Genomic DNA, 13,167 nt, shown 5'->3' on the forward strand with positions numbered 1-13,167 from the left:
AAAGGGTTGCCCCTTGGTGAACTTGAGGTTGAGCTTTCAGAAGCACTGTAGAGAAACAGATGGGCATCATAGCAGCGTTCATCTCCAGGGACCCGCTGGTGCTCGAGATACTTACCAGAGAAGGGGTGCCAGAGGCTCATGGAGGTTTAATGCCCCAGCGGAATGCGGGCCCATAGGATGCAGCAACAGGTGACATTGCAACTTCCTATTGGTCCGCGCGACGTGGGAGATTTAAGCCACCATTTTGTTTTCCCTGGAGGGTCACTATGCCAGCGGCACCTTCCCTTGTAAGTATCTTAGAAAGCAGGGAGTCCCCAGAACTGAAATGTACGCGGTTCAGCTCAGGGAACCCCTTACTCCCCATCTATGTAAAATAAAAAAATAATAGAGCAGGCTACCACTCATTTAAGGCAACAACTGTAAGTCAATATATTTTTTTTATATCCTAAAGAATTAAGAAGTTGTAGCAAGTTTTGAACAGCATATTAATTTTTGTCGCTTCACTAAATGTTTTTGTTTCAGGGGTAGTAAAAATAAAAAAAAAATCATCCAAAATTATAGGTGGCTTCCAATAAAAAGGCCAGCAGCCAATAGAAAGAAGTCTAACAGATATCGCACACTCTGTGGAGAGGTAAACTAGCAACTTACAGTATCCTGTGGCTGTGAATGTAGAGCATAAAGCAAAAAAATCTCAGAGGTGAATGGGCTAAAATTAAAAGTACAATATCTATAGGAGAACCTTGAGTGAATGGTGCACGTTATAAGAAACTTGTTTTTTTTTTTCATCTGTTGGTTAAGCACAGACTTGAGACCTTGTATTCCTTCCAAGGTTTAAAGCAGCAGAAAATGTATGGGTTTTTTTTTATAGATGAGGAGCAGAGGGTCACCGGAGCCGAATTGCATTCATTTCAGATCCGGGCCCCCCCTGATTCCTGAGATACCTACCTCTGTAAGAGGTGCTGGTAGTAGCTTTGCAGGTTTAAAGCTCACGGTCACACGGGCCAATGGGAAGCCGCAAGGGATGACGTCATGGCTTCCTATTGGCCCATGTGCCACGGGAGCTTTAAATCCACCATTTCAATAGCCCAAGTGGAGCTGCTACTGGCACCCCCTATGGAGGTAAGTATCTCAGAAAGCAGGGGGTCTCCGGAGCTGAAATGAACACCGTTCAGCTCCAGACATAATCCTATAATGCTAAAAACAAATAATTAAGAAGGCAGGATTGCTGTTTCAAGCACTTCATTACACAGAGGTCTGTTAAGTGTTTGCATGTTTTTCAGTAGCTGTGAGTCTGCACGAGAGTATTGTTACCGGCCTATTATACATCTTTCGTACTACTCCTAGAATAGAGAAAATCTGTGATGCTTTACAGCAAGAAGAAATTGCTGAAGATTTTGGATATCGGCTATATGTTACTTAGCACCGTTTCTCTGCTTAGGGTCCACATCTGTTGAGGGAATGTCCCTTCATGTACCACTTGCATTTAATTGAATCAAGTTGTACAAAGAGAGATTTCTCTAGAAACTGTGTGTAGTATTTACATTTTAAGTGGGTGTACAGTATAAATGATATTTGATGTTTGTCTGTGTGCTTTTGTACTGTATTAATGGATCAAACTCTCATTAAATTTCATAAACCATTCTTACCCGTTTTATGTAAATACCGGTGCTCCTAACTAGAGATGGACGAAAGCAGATTTTTAATGTGGATTGTCAGTGATTAGAGAAAAAAAAATATGGATTTCACTTTTTTGAGACAGCATTTTTTTTTGCCCATTTTTACTCCTAACCAATGCTCAGAGCTGCAGCTGTCCGTGACAACAGGACTGGTAGAAAAAAATCCAAAGCACCCTCTCCTCTACCAGTGGGTGTGTGCGTGTGTGCATGTATGTATATCTAATCTCCCTTAAATGCCGGGCAGGGAGGGTTACATCAAGTACAGAGTTTGTCTACTCAATATCGGTTCTCGAGGTGCTGGATTCCGGCAGCTGGGAGGTGGTGGAGAAAGGATGGATGCCAGGAACTTTATGGTTACAAACAGGATATACTTTATTTACAGAGTTTTAGGAAGAACAACTTCCCCAGGTACATTGCTGCATTCCTGAAGAGGCACACGCTTAGAACAGTTGATTAGTCATACCAGATAGCTTTCATATTATCATACTTTTTTTATACCTTCTGTGTCCCTGTTTGGGGTTCCCCTTTAGATCTTTGGTACAGAGAGGCCTTGGTTCTCTATCTGGCTCTGACTATCCTTTTAGTAGATCTGCAATGCTGGGATAGCAGAGGTGATCCCTTTCTATTGGGCTCCATATTATACTCCCCTGGGAGGCTCACAGTGGGAGGGTGTCCAAGGCTACCAGTTGCTATGCTCCTTTGAGTTCCAGGGCTAACAATTGGGGTAACCCCTAGCGGGACACAGGCTTTACAGCGGGGAGCCTGTAATTCTACGACTCCTACATTTTTAGGAAGCCTATCTTCAAGGGCACTTTCCGATCTATAGAACAACAAAAGGGCTACTACCTTATACTAACTTATTACACAACTGTATACTTACATATTTACAGGTTAGCCCCCTCTTCTGGCTCTCCTTCTGGATCTGAGGGTTGAGTTCTTCTCCCTATTTATGACCTCTCTCCCTCTTTCTGTCGCTAGACAGAAAAGGTGACCCATCCAGCATATGCAGGGTGTGGCCAGACCCCTGCCTGGTCACTTTACAACATGCTATCAAATGAGGCAGGTGTTCAATATCTAACTCGTTCAAACATTTTAACCCATTACACCATATGGTAATCCCACGGGGGGTTACATACAGTTATGTGGCCAGTTGGGGATGTATATGTGGGGTGCCTGGGAGGTTGTTGAATTTTTAGGGAATGTTTAGAAATGTAAGTTAAAATGCAATGTCTTATATATGTTATCTTGTTCTGTGACTGTTAATTGTGTTATGTTTCACCTCCAATGCTGTAATGTGGACAATATATAAAGGGCTAAATAGAGAGGATACAGTTGGCCATAATGTGGTTTTTTTCTCTCTCCACCTCACTGATGCATTTTTAAATTCATTTTAAGTTTCATTAAGTCATGAAACTTACTACCAAGACAGGGTTGTCACACTCCATTCGCATCTGTTATTTTGCAACAACCATTGCATTTTTTAGACTTGATTCATTATCCGATACATTCCAAAGGACTACATTAGATTTCCAAATGATCATTTCTGACATGTTTGAAACCCACATGGTTTGTACGTATTGAAATCTCTAATGATAAATACCCATTTAGATGTCTCAGCTGATGGTAACCCTCCCAATAGTGACTGGTTTAATAACCTAGTAGCAAAAGATAAATGAAACTTTCAAGATGCCACAAAACTTCTAAAGATGGTTTGCTGGAAAGTAATCCCTTATTAAACATGTACCTTGGATATGCATCTACAGTTGTGTGAAAAAGAAAGTACACCCTCTTTGTATTCTATGGTTTTACATATCAGGACATACTAACAATCATCTGTTCCTTAGCAGGTCTTAAAATTAGGTAAATACAACCTCAGATGAACAACACCACATGACATATTACACCGTGTCATGATTTAATTAACAAAAATAAAGCCAAAATGGAGAAGTCATGTGTGAAAAACTAAGTACTGTACACCTTATGATTCAATAGCTTGTAGAACCACCTTTAGCAGCAATAACGTGAAGTCATCGTTTTCTGTATGACTTTATCAGTCTCTCACATCATTGTGGAGGAATGTTGGCCCATTCTTCTTTACAACGTGGCTTCAGTTCATTGAGGTTTGTGGGCATTTGTTTATGCACAGCTCTCTTAAGGTCCAGCCACAACATTTCAATTGGGTTGAGGTCTGGACTTTGACTGGGCCATTGCAACACCTTGATTCTTTTCTTTTTCAGCCATTCTGTTGTAGATTTGCTGGTGTGCTTGTGATCATTATCCTGTTGCATGACCCAATTTCGACCAAGCTTTAGCTGTCGGACAGATGGCCCCACATTTGACTCTAGAATACTTTGGTATACAGAGGAGTTCATGGTCGACTCAATGACTGCAAGGTTCCCAGGTCCTGTAAAACAAATATATGATCACCTGCACTTCATCCATGTAAGGAGCATGCAGCTAGGCGAAAAAATTGTCCATACAATAGTGAAAAACGGAAAGTGAATCCCTGCGCTTCTGCCTAATGGGTTAACAATATGTGAAATAAATATATATATATACATGATGTGCATATCTATGAGATAAAGGAGACTTTTAGTTACATCCTTTGATCAAATAATGCCTAAGCCTGCCACCAAACGCCAAGGTAAGTCTCATAGGCAGGTCCCTACACTGACTGCAGCTAGTGTTATGTGAAAATGCCCCAAATGGGGTTAAAATGTCCAAGCATGTGCTTATATATCTAGTGCAGTTAAAACTGGTTAGTACCAGTGAGAACACTTACATGAGAAGTGAATGGTGGTAATCCAGGCACCATACTGAGAAAATACCTAGAAAATGGAGGGTTAGTCTCCCACAAGTTGCTTATACAGTATATGCACTTGCATGCAATTAGGCCAAATATTTTTACACCTTAATAGTGGGGCCCCCATAGGAGCGTGCAGCTAAGAATTAAAATCGGCCTAACAGAAATGCAAAACAAATATATGATAACTGCGCTTCATCCATGTAAGGAGCATGCAGCTAGGCGAAAAAATTGGCCATACAATAGTGAAAAACGGAAAGTGAATCCCTGCGCTTCTGCCTAATGGGTTAACAATATATGTGAAATAAATATATATAAATAGGGATTCACTTTCCGTTTTTCACTATTGTATGGCCAATTTTTTCGCCTAGCTGCATGCTCCTTACATGAATGAAGCGCAGTTATCATATATTTGTTTTGCATTTCTGTTAGGCCGATTTTAATTCTTATCTGCACGCTCCTATGGGGGCCCCACTATTAAGGTGTAAATATATTTGGCCTAATTGCATTCAAGTGCATATACTGTATAAGCAACTTGTGGGAGACTAACCCCTCCCTTTTCTAGATATTTTCTCAGTATGGTCCCTGGATTACCACCATTCACTTCTCATGTAAGTGTTCTCACTGGTATTAACCAGTTTTAACTGCACTAGATATATAAGCACATGCTTGGACATTTTAACCCCATTTGGGGCATTTTCACATAACACTAGTTGCAGTCAGTGTAGGGACCTGCCTATGAGACTTACCTTGGCGTTTGGTGGCAGGCTTAGGCATTATTTGATCAAAGGATGTAACTAAAAGTCTCCTTTATCTCATAGATTTATTTGCACATAATGTATATATATTTATTTCACATATATTGTTAACCCATTAGGCAGAAACGCAGGGATTCACTTTCCGTTTTTCCCAGGTCCTGTGGCTGCAAAACAAGCCCAAATCATCACCCCTCCACCACCGTGCTTGACAGTTGGTATGAGGTGTTTGTGCTGATATGCTGTGTTTGGTTTTCGCCAAACGTGGCGCTGTGCATTATGGCCAAACATCTCCACTTTGGTCTCGTCTGTCCAAAGGAAATTGTTCCAGAAGTCTTGTGGTTTGTTCAGATGCAACTTTGCAAACCTAAGCCGTGCTGCCATGTTCTTTTTAGAGAGAACAGGCTTTCTCCTGGCAACCCTTCCAAACAAACCATACTTGTTCAGTCTTTTTCTAATTGTACTGTCATGAACTTTAACATTTAACATGCTAACTGAGGCCTGTAGAGTCTGAGATGTTACTCTTGGTTTTTTTGCAATTTCTCTGAGCATTGCACGGTCTGACCTTGGGGTGAATTTGCTGGGACGTCCACTCCTGGGAAGATTGGCAATTGTCTTGAATGTTTACCACTTTTGAATAATCTTTCTCACTGTAGAATGATGGACTTTAAATTGTTTGGAAATGGCCTTATAACCCTTCCCAGATTGATGGGCAGCAACAATTGCTTCTCTAAGATCATTGCTGACGTCTTTCCTCCTTGGCATTGTGCTAACACTTGAATGCTCCAGACCAGCGAACTGCTAAAACTTCGGCTTTTATAGAGGTGGTCACACTTGCTGATGATCAATTAATCAAGGGCATTTGATTAGAAGCACCTGTCTGCGACTTAGCATCTTAATTCCTATAGAAGCAGTAAGGGTGTACAGGCATACCCCGCATTAACGTACGCAATGGGACCGGAGCATGTATGTAAAGCGAAAATGTACTTAAAGTGAAGCACTACCTTTTTCTACTTATCGATGCATGTACTGTACTGCAATCGTCATATACGTGCAGAACTGATGTAAATAACGCATTTGTAACAGGCTCAATAGGCTCCCCACTTGCACACAGCTTCGGTACAGGTATGGAGTTGGTATTGCTGTTCAGGACGTGATGACAGGCGCATGCGTGAGCTGCCGTTTGCCTATTGGGCGATATGTACTTACTCGCGAGTGTACTTAAAGTGACTGTCCTTAAAGCGGGGTATGCCTGTACTTAGTTTTTCACACATGGCTTCTCCATTTTGGCTTTATTTTTGTTAAATAAATCATGACACGGTAATATGTCATGTGTTGTTGTTCATCTGAGGTTTTATTTACCTAATTTTTAGAACTGCTAAGGATTGTTATTATGTCCTGATATGTAAAACCATAGAATTCAAAGAGGGTGTACTTTATTTTTCACACCAGTGTGTGTGTGTGTGTGTGTGTGTGTGTGTGTGTGTGTGTGTGTGTGTGTGTGTGTGTACACACACACACACAAAAGAGAAAGAAAATCCATATGAAGCACTGATGAATTGCAGAAGTAACACATTTATTAAACCTATAAAGACAGAGAATAATATAAAACAGACAGATTAAGATCAGGCAGGGACCTGAAAGAGAAACCTCCTACTGTGCTGTAATTAGCACTAACCAAAGCTATTTAATACTGAGGGACAGATATAACCTTCTCATAGAGATCACGTGCAAAATTACATAGTGGATAAAAATGTCCAAATAATTACCACAATTGACAGTGGAATCAAAATTGTTCCCATTGAAAATATAGACCGGCCGGTCCAATGAAGACACAAAATGCAGATAAATTTACACAGTACTAACTGAAACAGAACTGAAGCCCAGCAGAATGAATAAACAGGACCAAATGTCATGCACAGTTTGGATTGATGGTACTTTAGGAATCACTTGTTGGGTATCCATATCCTATTGACCGTGGGAACATTAAGTTCAAGGTCATTGAAAAGTGAAACATTTGTATCAATACACGGTATGAGTACTGAAAAATACTTGCAACAATAGTTGCCACTTGGAGTGAGAGAGTCCAGAACAGTATATTGCAGGGTTGAGCAAAATAAAATTAATACTTCACCAGGTAGTCCCTCATGGTATCAGCAAAGCGGATGATGTACTAGCACTCATACAGTGCCAGTATGTACGTAAATTTTTTCAAAATTACTTGTGCTTTGAGCGAAATTGTGCATCCCCAGAGTCACACAGCGGTCAGCTGATATAGAGAACTCTCAGGTATCCACAGCGCTCCATGTGATTTGATCATCGGAGACACAGCCACCCGTGCACCGCTTGGCAGGGGAAGGTGAAGATAGCAAAAGGAGGTACAGGTCCCAGCAAGAACAAACACCCCGACGGCCGTTTCGCCAATGCAGGCTCCTTCCCCTGTCTAGCGGTACACGAGTGTCTCCAATAGATGCTTCCATGAAGCCGGTAGTGGAGGTTTACAAGACATACCAAGATGGCGAACGGCCTCTTTGAAACACATGACTTCACATTGTTGACTAATTACCTCAAAATGGCCAGCAGATGATTACTAGATGGATAGCAGGTGCTGGATTCATGGGTTTTATGAACTTTTAATTGATTCGGTCAATTGAATAATTGATGAATAGGTGATGGGATACACCTCGGTGAAAGTATAAATGTTTGTCACTATCACTCTGTCTGTGCACAGCCTTGAGAAAGGTCCCTCTGTGAGGACTGAAACATTGGCTGTGTGTGCCACTTACCATAGTACACTCTCTTTTGTCTCATGCTTGTGTGCTGTCTCCTTTCTGCCGAACTCCAATCCAGGTACTCATATGTGTGTGTGTGTGTGTGTGTGTGTGTGTGTGTGTGTATACAGGGCTCGACAAATTATAAAAAATGCTATTTGCCAGACAAAAAAAGCAACTCTCCCCCCGGCACCCCTATTTCTCCTCATCCCCCCTGCCATCACATCTCCCCTGCACATAATATCTCTCCTCCGTGCACATCACCTCTCCTCTACCCTCTTGCACATCAAAAAAAAAAGGGCTACCAAAATGGTGAATGATCTACAGCATAAGATTTAGGAAATATTATTGGACCTTAATATGTGCTGTACAGCTTAGACGATAGAAGGGAAAGCAGGGGTGTGATAGAAACTTTGAAATATATAAAAGGATTCATCAAAGTACAAGAGAGAAGCATATTCCAAAGAAAGAGGAGTGCTAGAAAAACAGGTAATTCTCTGAAGATGGGTGTGGCAAGCTAAGGGGACATGTGAGGAAGTGCTTCTTCACTGACAACTTGGTAGCTTTGTGGAATAGTCTTTCAGCTGACTTGGTAGGAATTCAAACATACTTGGAATAGACATAAGGTGATCCTAAATGCCAAGGATCATATGGGGTCTGAGGTTTTACAGCAGATAGGAAAAGGAGCAGGCAAGGTGGACCAAGTGGTTCTTCTCTGCTGTTAAATTCAATGTGTGTGTGGCCACACTTTGAAAGGCAAATTCAAGGGGTGGGGAGTGTACATTATCGTTTTTTATCTGAACCTAAAATATGTGCATTCCTGGTTTCAAACGTTGGTAGAACATTCTCTCAGGTTATCTAGAAACTACCAGGGTCAAAGCGACTCAGCAACTGCTGTGCTGAATAAGATTGTGGCCTCAGGCTAATGTTGCCTAGGCTGTAGCTTGTGCCAGCAGATTGGAGAGCAAAAGCTATATATTCTAAGGCCCCTCGCTCTGCATACACACACTGTTATAAAAGTAGACCCAGTTTGAAAAAAAAAAAAACAAAGAATTAGGCCTTGGTTAGGTTTAAAGCAAATTTTGTGTTGACAATACATAGGAAAATCACTTAAACAAGTTGCATAAACATAGTTCTGAGTTTTTATTTCACTAAATCAATTCAGTAGACTGCGGGAACGCAAACAGTAATGTGTTCATTTTTTTTTCAATAAAAAAAAAAAAAAGAAGAAGAAAGAAATGTATTGGATTTTTAGGTTACGAACCAAAATGTCAAATAAGGGTTTAAACCACTTTACATGTTTTCTATACACTAATTAAATAAAAAAAGACCTACTATACATTGTTTTGTTATACAGTGTATTCTTTTTTTTTTTTGCCTGTAGAATAATCTTGACTTGTGTATGATCTTAATCTTGCTAGAGCTATTGTGTATACAAATTGTAATTTGTGAGAGGGTGCACAGTATAAATGAATGCCACTTCCCTGTATTAAGGATTTCGTTATACATACTGTATAGAATAACATTTTATTTATTTAATTAATTTTAAGCATCCACAGCTAGACTTCTGGGGGGGGGGGGGGGTGTTGAAGTCAGTTATGCTTGTTATACAGTATGATGGTCTTTTATTAACTTTCAATATATTATATTTACACCTTCTGTGACTTCAGTTATTTTTTTCCCTTCTAAGATGCTGATTTAATAAGCCCAGAAGAGGTGCAATCAGCTGAAAACTACCATTCTAATCAGAGGGGTTTGCGTCTGATTGCAGTGTGATTGACTACTTCAGGGCTTCTTGAATTAGCCCCTAAGAGAGATCCGTTGATTTTTGTGTGTGCGTGTTATGGATTACTGTAATAACTATTTGGATTCCTTGACAATGAGTTCACCAGCAGTATTGGTGCGCCTTAAAAAATTCCTTCTCATCTAATTTCTATTTCACAAATGTATAGAGCAATTCCAAAGTGCGGGGAAACAGCCTCAGGCAAGGAGAATCCTGCTTGTGCAGCCAACATAACACAGACAAACAATGTCTTCAAAGTACAGGTCTCCTCTACGACAGATACAAAGTAGAGCTCTACTCACAAGTTCATATTGAAGTTCTCCATTTAATGTGACAGCCACGAACAGCGGAATAACAACGTTTCAGGTCTCATATGGACCTTTCATCTGTTGAAATATGGGTCCTGAAATGTTGTTATTCCACAGAAGCCAGATGTGTGGGGATCACCGGAGCAAGCACTGACATTCTTCCTGTCAGCACCTACAATTGAACTCTCTAAGCCTAAGTATCAGCACTGTATTTTTGATGCTCCGGATGGGACTATATATATATATATATATATATATATATATATATATATATATATATATATATATATATATATATATATATATATATATATATATATATATATATATATATATATATATACACACACACACACACAGTGGTTGACAAATCACCAAAAAATCTACTCGCCACACAAAAAAATCTACTCGCCACCTAGTACCAAACGTGTGCTGCTTGGGCCAATATTTACTCGCCCGGGGGTTAAATCCACTCGCCCGGGGCGAGCAAATGTATAGGTTTGTCAAACACTGTATATATATATATATATATATATATATATATATATATATATATATACGTCTTGAAATAATTGGACACTGATACAAGTTTTGTTATTTCGGCTGTTTACACAAATAAATTCAAGTTACAGATAAATAATGAATATGGGCTTAAAGTGCAGTCTATCAGCTTTATTTTGAGGGTATTCACATCCAAATTGGAGGAAGGGTTTAGGAATTACATCTCTTTAATATGTAGCCCCCTCTTTTTCAAGGGACCAAAAGTAATTGGACAATTGACTCAAAAGCTGTTTCATGGACAGGTGTGGGCTATTCCTTCGTTATTTCATCATCAATTAAGCAGGTAAAAGGTCTGGAGTTGATTCCAGGTGTGGCATTCGCATTTGGAAGCTGTTGCTGTGAACCCACAACATGCGGTCAAAGGAGCTCTCAATGCAAAAGAAACAGGGTATTGTTAGGCTGAGAAAAAAAAGAAAATCCATCAGAGAGATAGCAGGAACATTAGGAGTGGCCAAATCAACCGTTTGGTACATTCTGAGAAAAAAAAGAACGCACTGGTGAGCTCTGCAACACAAAAAGGCCTGGACGTCCATGGAAGACAACAGTGGTGGATGATCGTAGGATCCTTTCCATGGTAAAGAAAAACCCCTTCACAACTGTGGCGATGAGAGGGTTAATCAGGCCTAAATAAAAGGTATTATATTCGGCTGATTAACCCCAACTCACATTGGGAATGAAGGGGTTAAAAGTATTTGCACTGCACTGCTGTATTTGCCCTGTCCCAGCCTTCTTAACCCCAGTTTGCAGGCTATTCTCTGCCTGCTGTAATAGGAATAGATGCAAAGTGTGCTATAATCTTTTTATGCACAAGATGGCGTGGTGAGCGCCAAAGCTAGCCCTGTGTATGGGAGGTCTGCTGTATAGTATTGGTATCCATTTCAAACTCTTGACTCCGTAACCGCAAGTCAATTGAATAAGTGGCTTGCGGTTAGACTTGAAGTGCCTTTACCGATACAATGTATTCGTACCCTGTTAGCCTGCGGAACTTGAAGGGCAGTAAGTCAATGGCCGTGAGAAGTAGGTCAATTGATGTGGGAACTGGGTGAACTTGAGTTCCCACAAGAAAGCCGGTTCAATGAAGCAGGCTAACTCGCGAATGGAGGCACCCAGCACCCTGATTTTTGGTGTGCAAGTGTAAATAAATAAAACATGCACATACATATAAAAATTACAGTTGTGGTACACCCAGAACATGATGTTTTAATAAAGTGTGTAATACTGTGAATTTAAAATGTACAGGCAGGAACTGTTTTCTGTAAGCCCGGGAAGAAATCCTTTGGCATGTAAATATGCTAAGGGTGCATGAGCTGAGGGTATTTTCCTTCCTGCATTTCAAAGAGGTCCCGCTAAGTGGGAGCCTCTAAGTCTAGGGAAAATGCAGGGATGAAAATCCTCAGAGATCCAAGGTGTGAAAATGGCCGAGATGTTGCAAAGTGCTAGATCCCGGCACCCAGCATGAGGCATTCGCACCTTGGAGCAAAACTCCAGACCCTGGGGTCACCAGGGAAGGGGTGTATTCCTGGTATGCTAAACCGCATGGGTGTCAAGTGAGCACATGCGCTTTGCAGACTGGAAAGCCTTTTTTGCCCGCTTTGCAAAGTACGGGCAAAATCGGGGATTGGTGGGTAAAATGTTCCCATGGCGGGGATTGGGTGTACATGTTAAGGATCATGCTTGTGAACCCTATAACTGTGTCCGCCGGACTATCCCCAGTGTGATCCAGATACGATTCATGATGTGACTACGCTTTACGCAGGATTTCGTTTAAGCACAGCTGTAGCGGTTCCAAGACGCAAAGGGTTTATAACATCGCAACTAAGAATTTACCCCAAACTTCGGAATTCGTTAGCCCTGGTGACTCCCGAAAAAATTCCTACGTAACTTTTAACGAAATTCTTTGATTTGGCAAAGTTATTAGATCGGCAACTTGAAATCTAGCAAAGTGGACTTTAGCCAAAAGAGACTGCATTTCTTGCGCTTTCTCGCAAAGGACAATTTATTTTGTTTCCCCATCCTAGTAAGTGTTACATTAAGTGTATTCTGAAGTTGTTGTGTGTTTGTCTAGCAAGAAAATAAATCACAATTTATTTTGCCTCCTTGTTGTGTTCAATCAAGATTCCCAAAAATATAAAAAGTGTTGATAAGTTTGTGTCCACCGTGACAACAACATCCAGCCAAGTGAAGAACACTCTCCGGGAGGTAGGTATATCATTATCCAAGTCTACCATACAGAGAAGACTTCACGAGAGCAAATACAGAGGGTTCACCACAAGGTGTAAACCATTCATAAGCCTCAAGAATAGAAAGGCCAGATTAGACTTTGCCAAACAATATATAAAAAAGCCAGCCAGTTCTGGAACAGCCTTCTTTGGACAGATGAAACTAAGATCAACCTGTACCAGAATGATGGGAAGAAAAAAGTATGGGGAAGGCTTGGAACAGCTCATGATTCTAAGCATACCACATCATCTGTAAAACACGGTGGAGGCAGTGTGATGGCATGGGCATGC

At 40.7% G+C, this 13,167-nt stretch overlaps 1 protein-coding gene across 1 annotated transcript in view; it reads left to right on the forward strand.

Annotated features, from left to right (window-relative positions):
* Positions 1-3,003, forward strand: part of LANCL2 (LanC like glutathione S-transferase 2) — a 70,293-nt gene extending 67,290 nt beyond the window's left edge. Inside the window, exon 9 of the mRNA XM_075586569.1 lies at positions 1-3,003. This exon is cut by the window's left edge and continues 392 nt beyond it. The gene's annotated coding sequence lies outside the window, so the exon portion shown is untranslated.
* Positions 3,004-13,167: the final 10,164 nt, after the last annotated feature.

The sequence above is a fragment of the Ascaphus truei genome, chromosome 2 (assembly GCF_040206685.1).
Source record: "Ascaphus truei isolate aAscTru1 chromosome 2, aAscTru1.hap1, whole genome shotgun sequence".
Classification (NCBI taxonomy): Eukaryota; Metazoa; Chordata; class Amphibia; order Anura; family Ascaphidae; genus Ascaphus; species Ascaphus truei.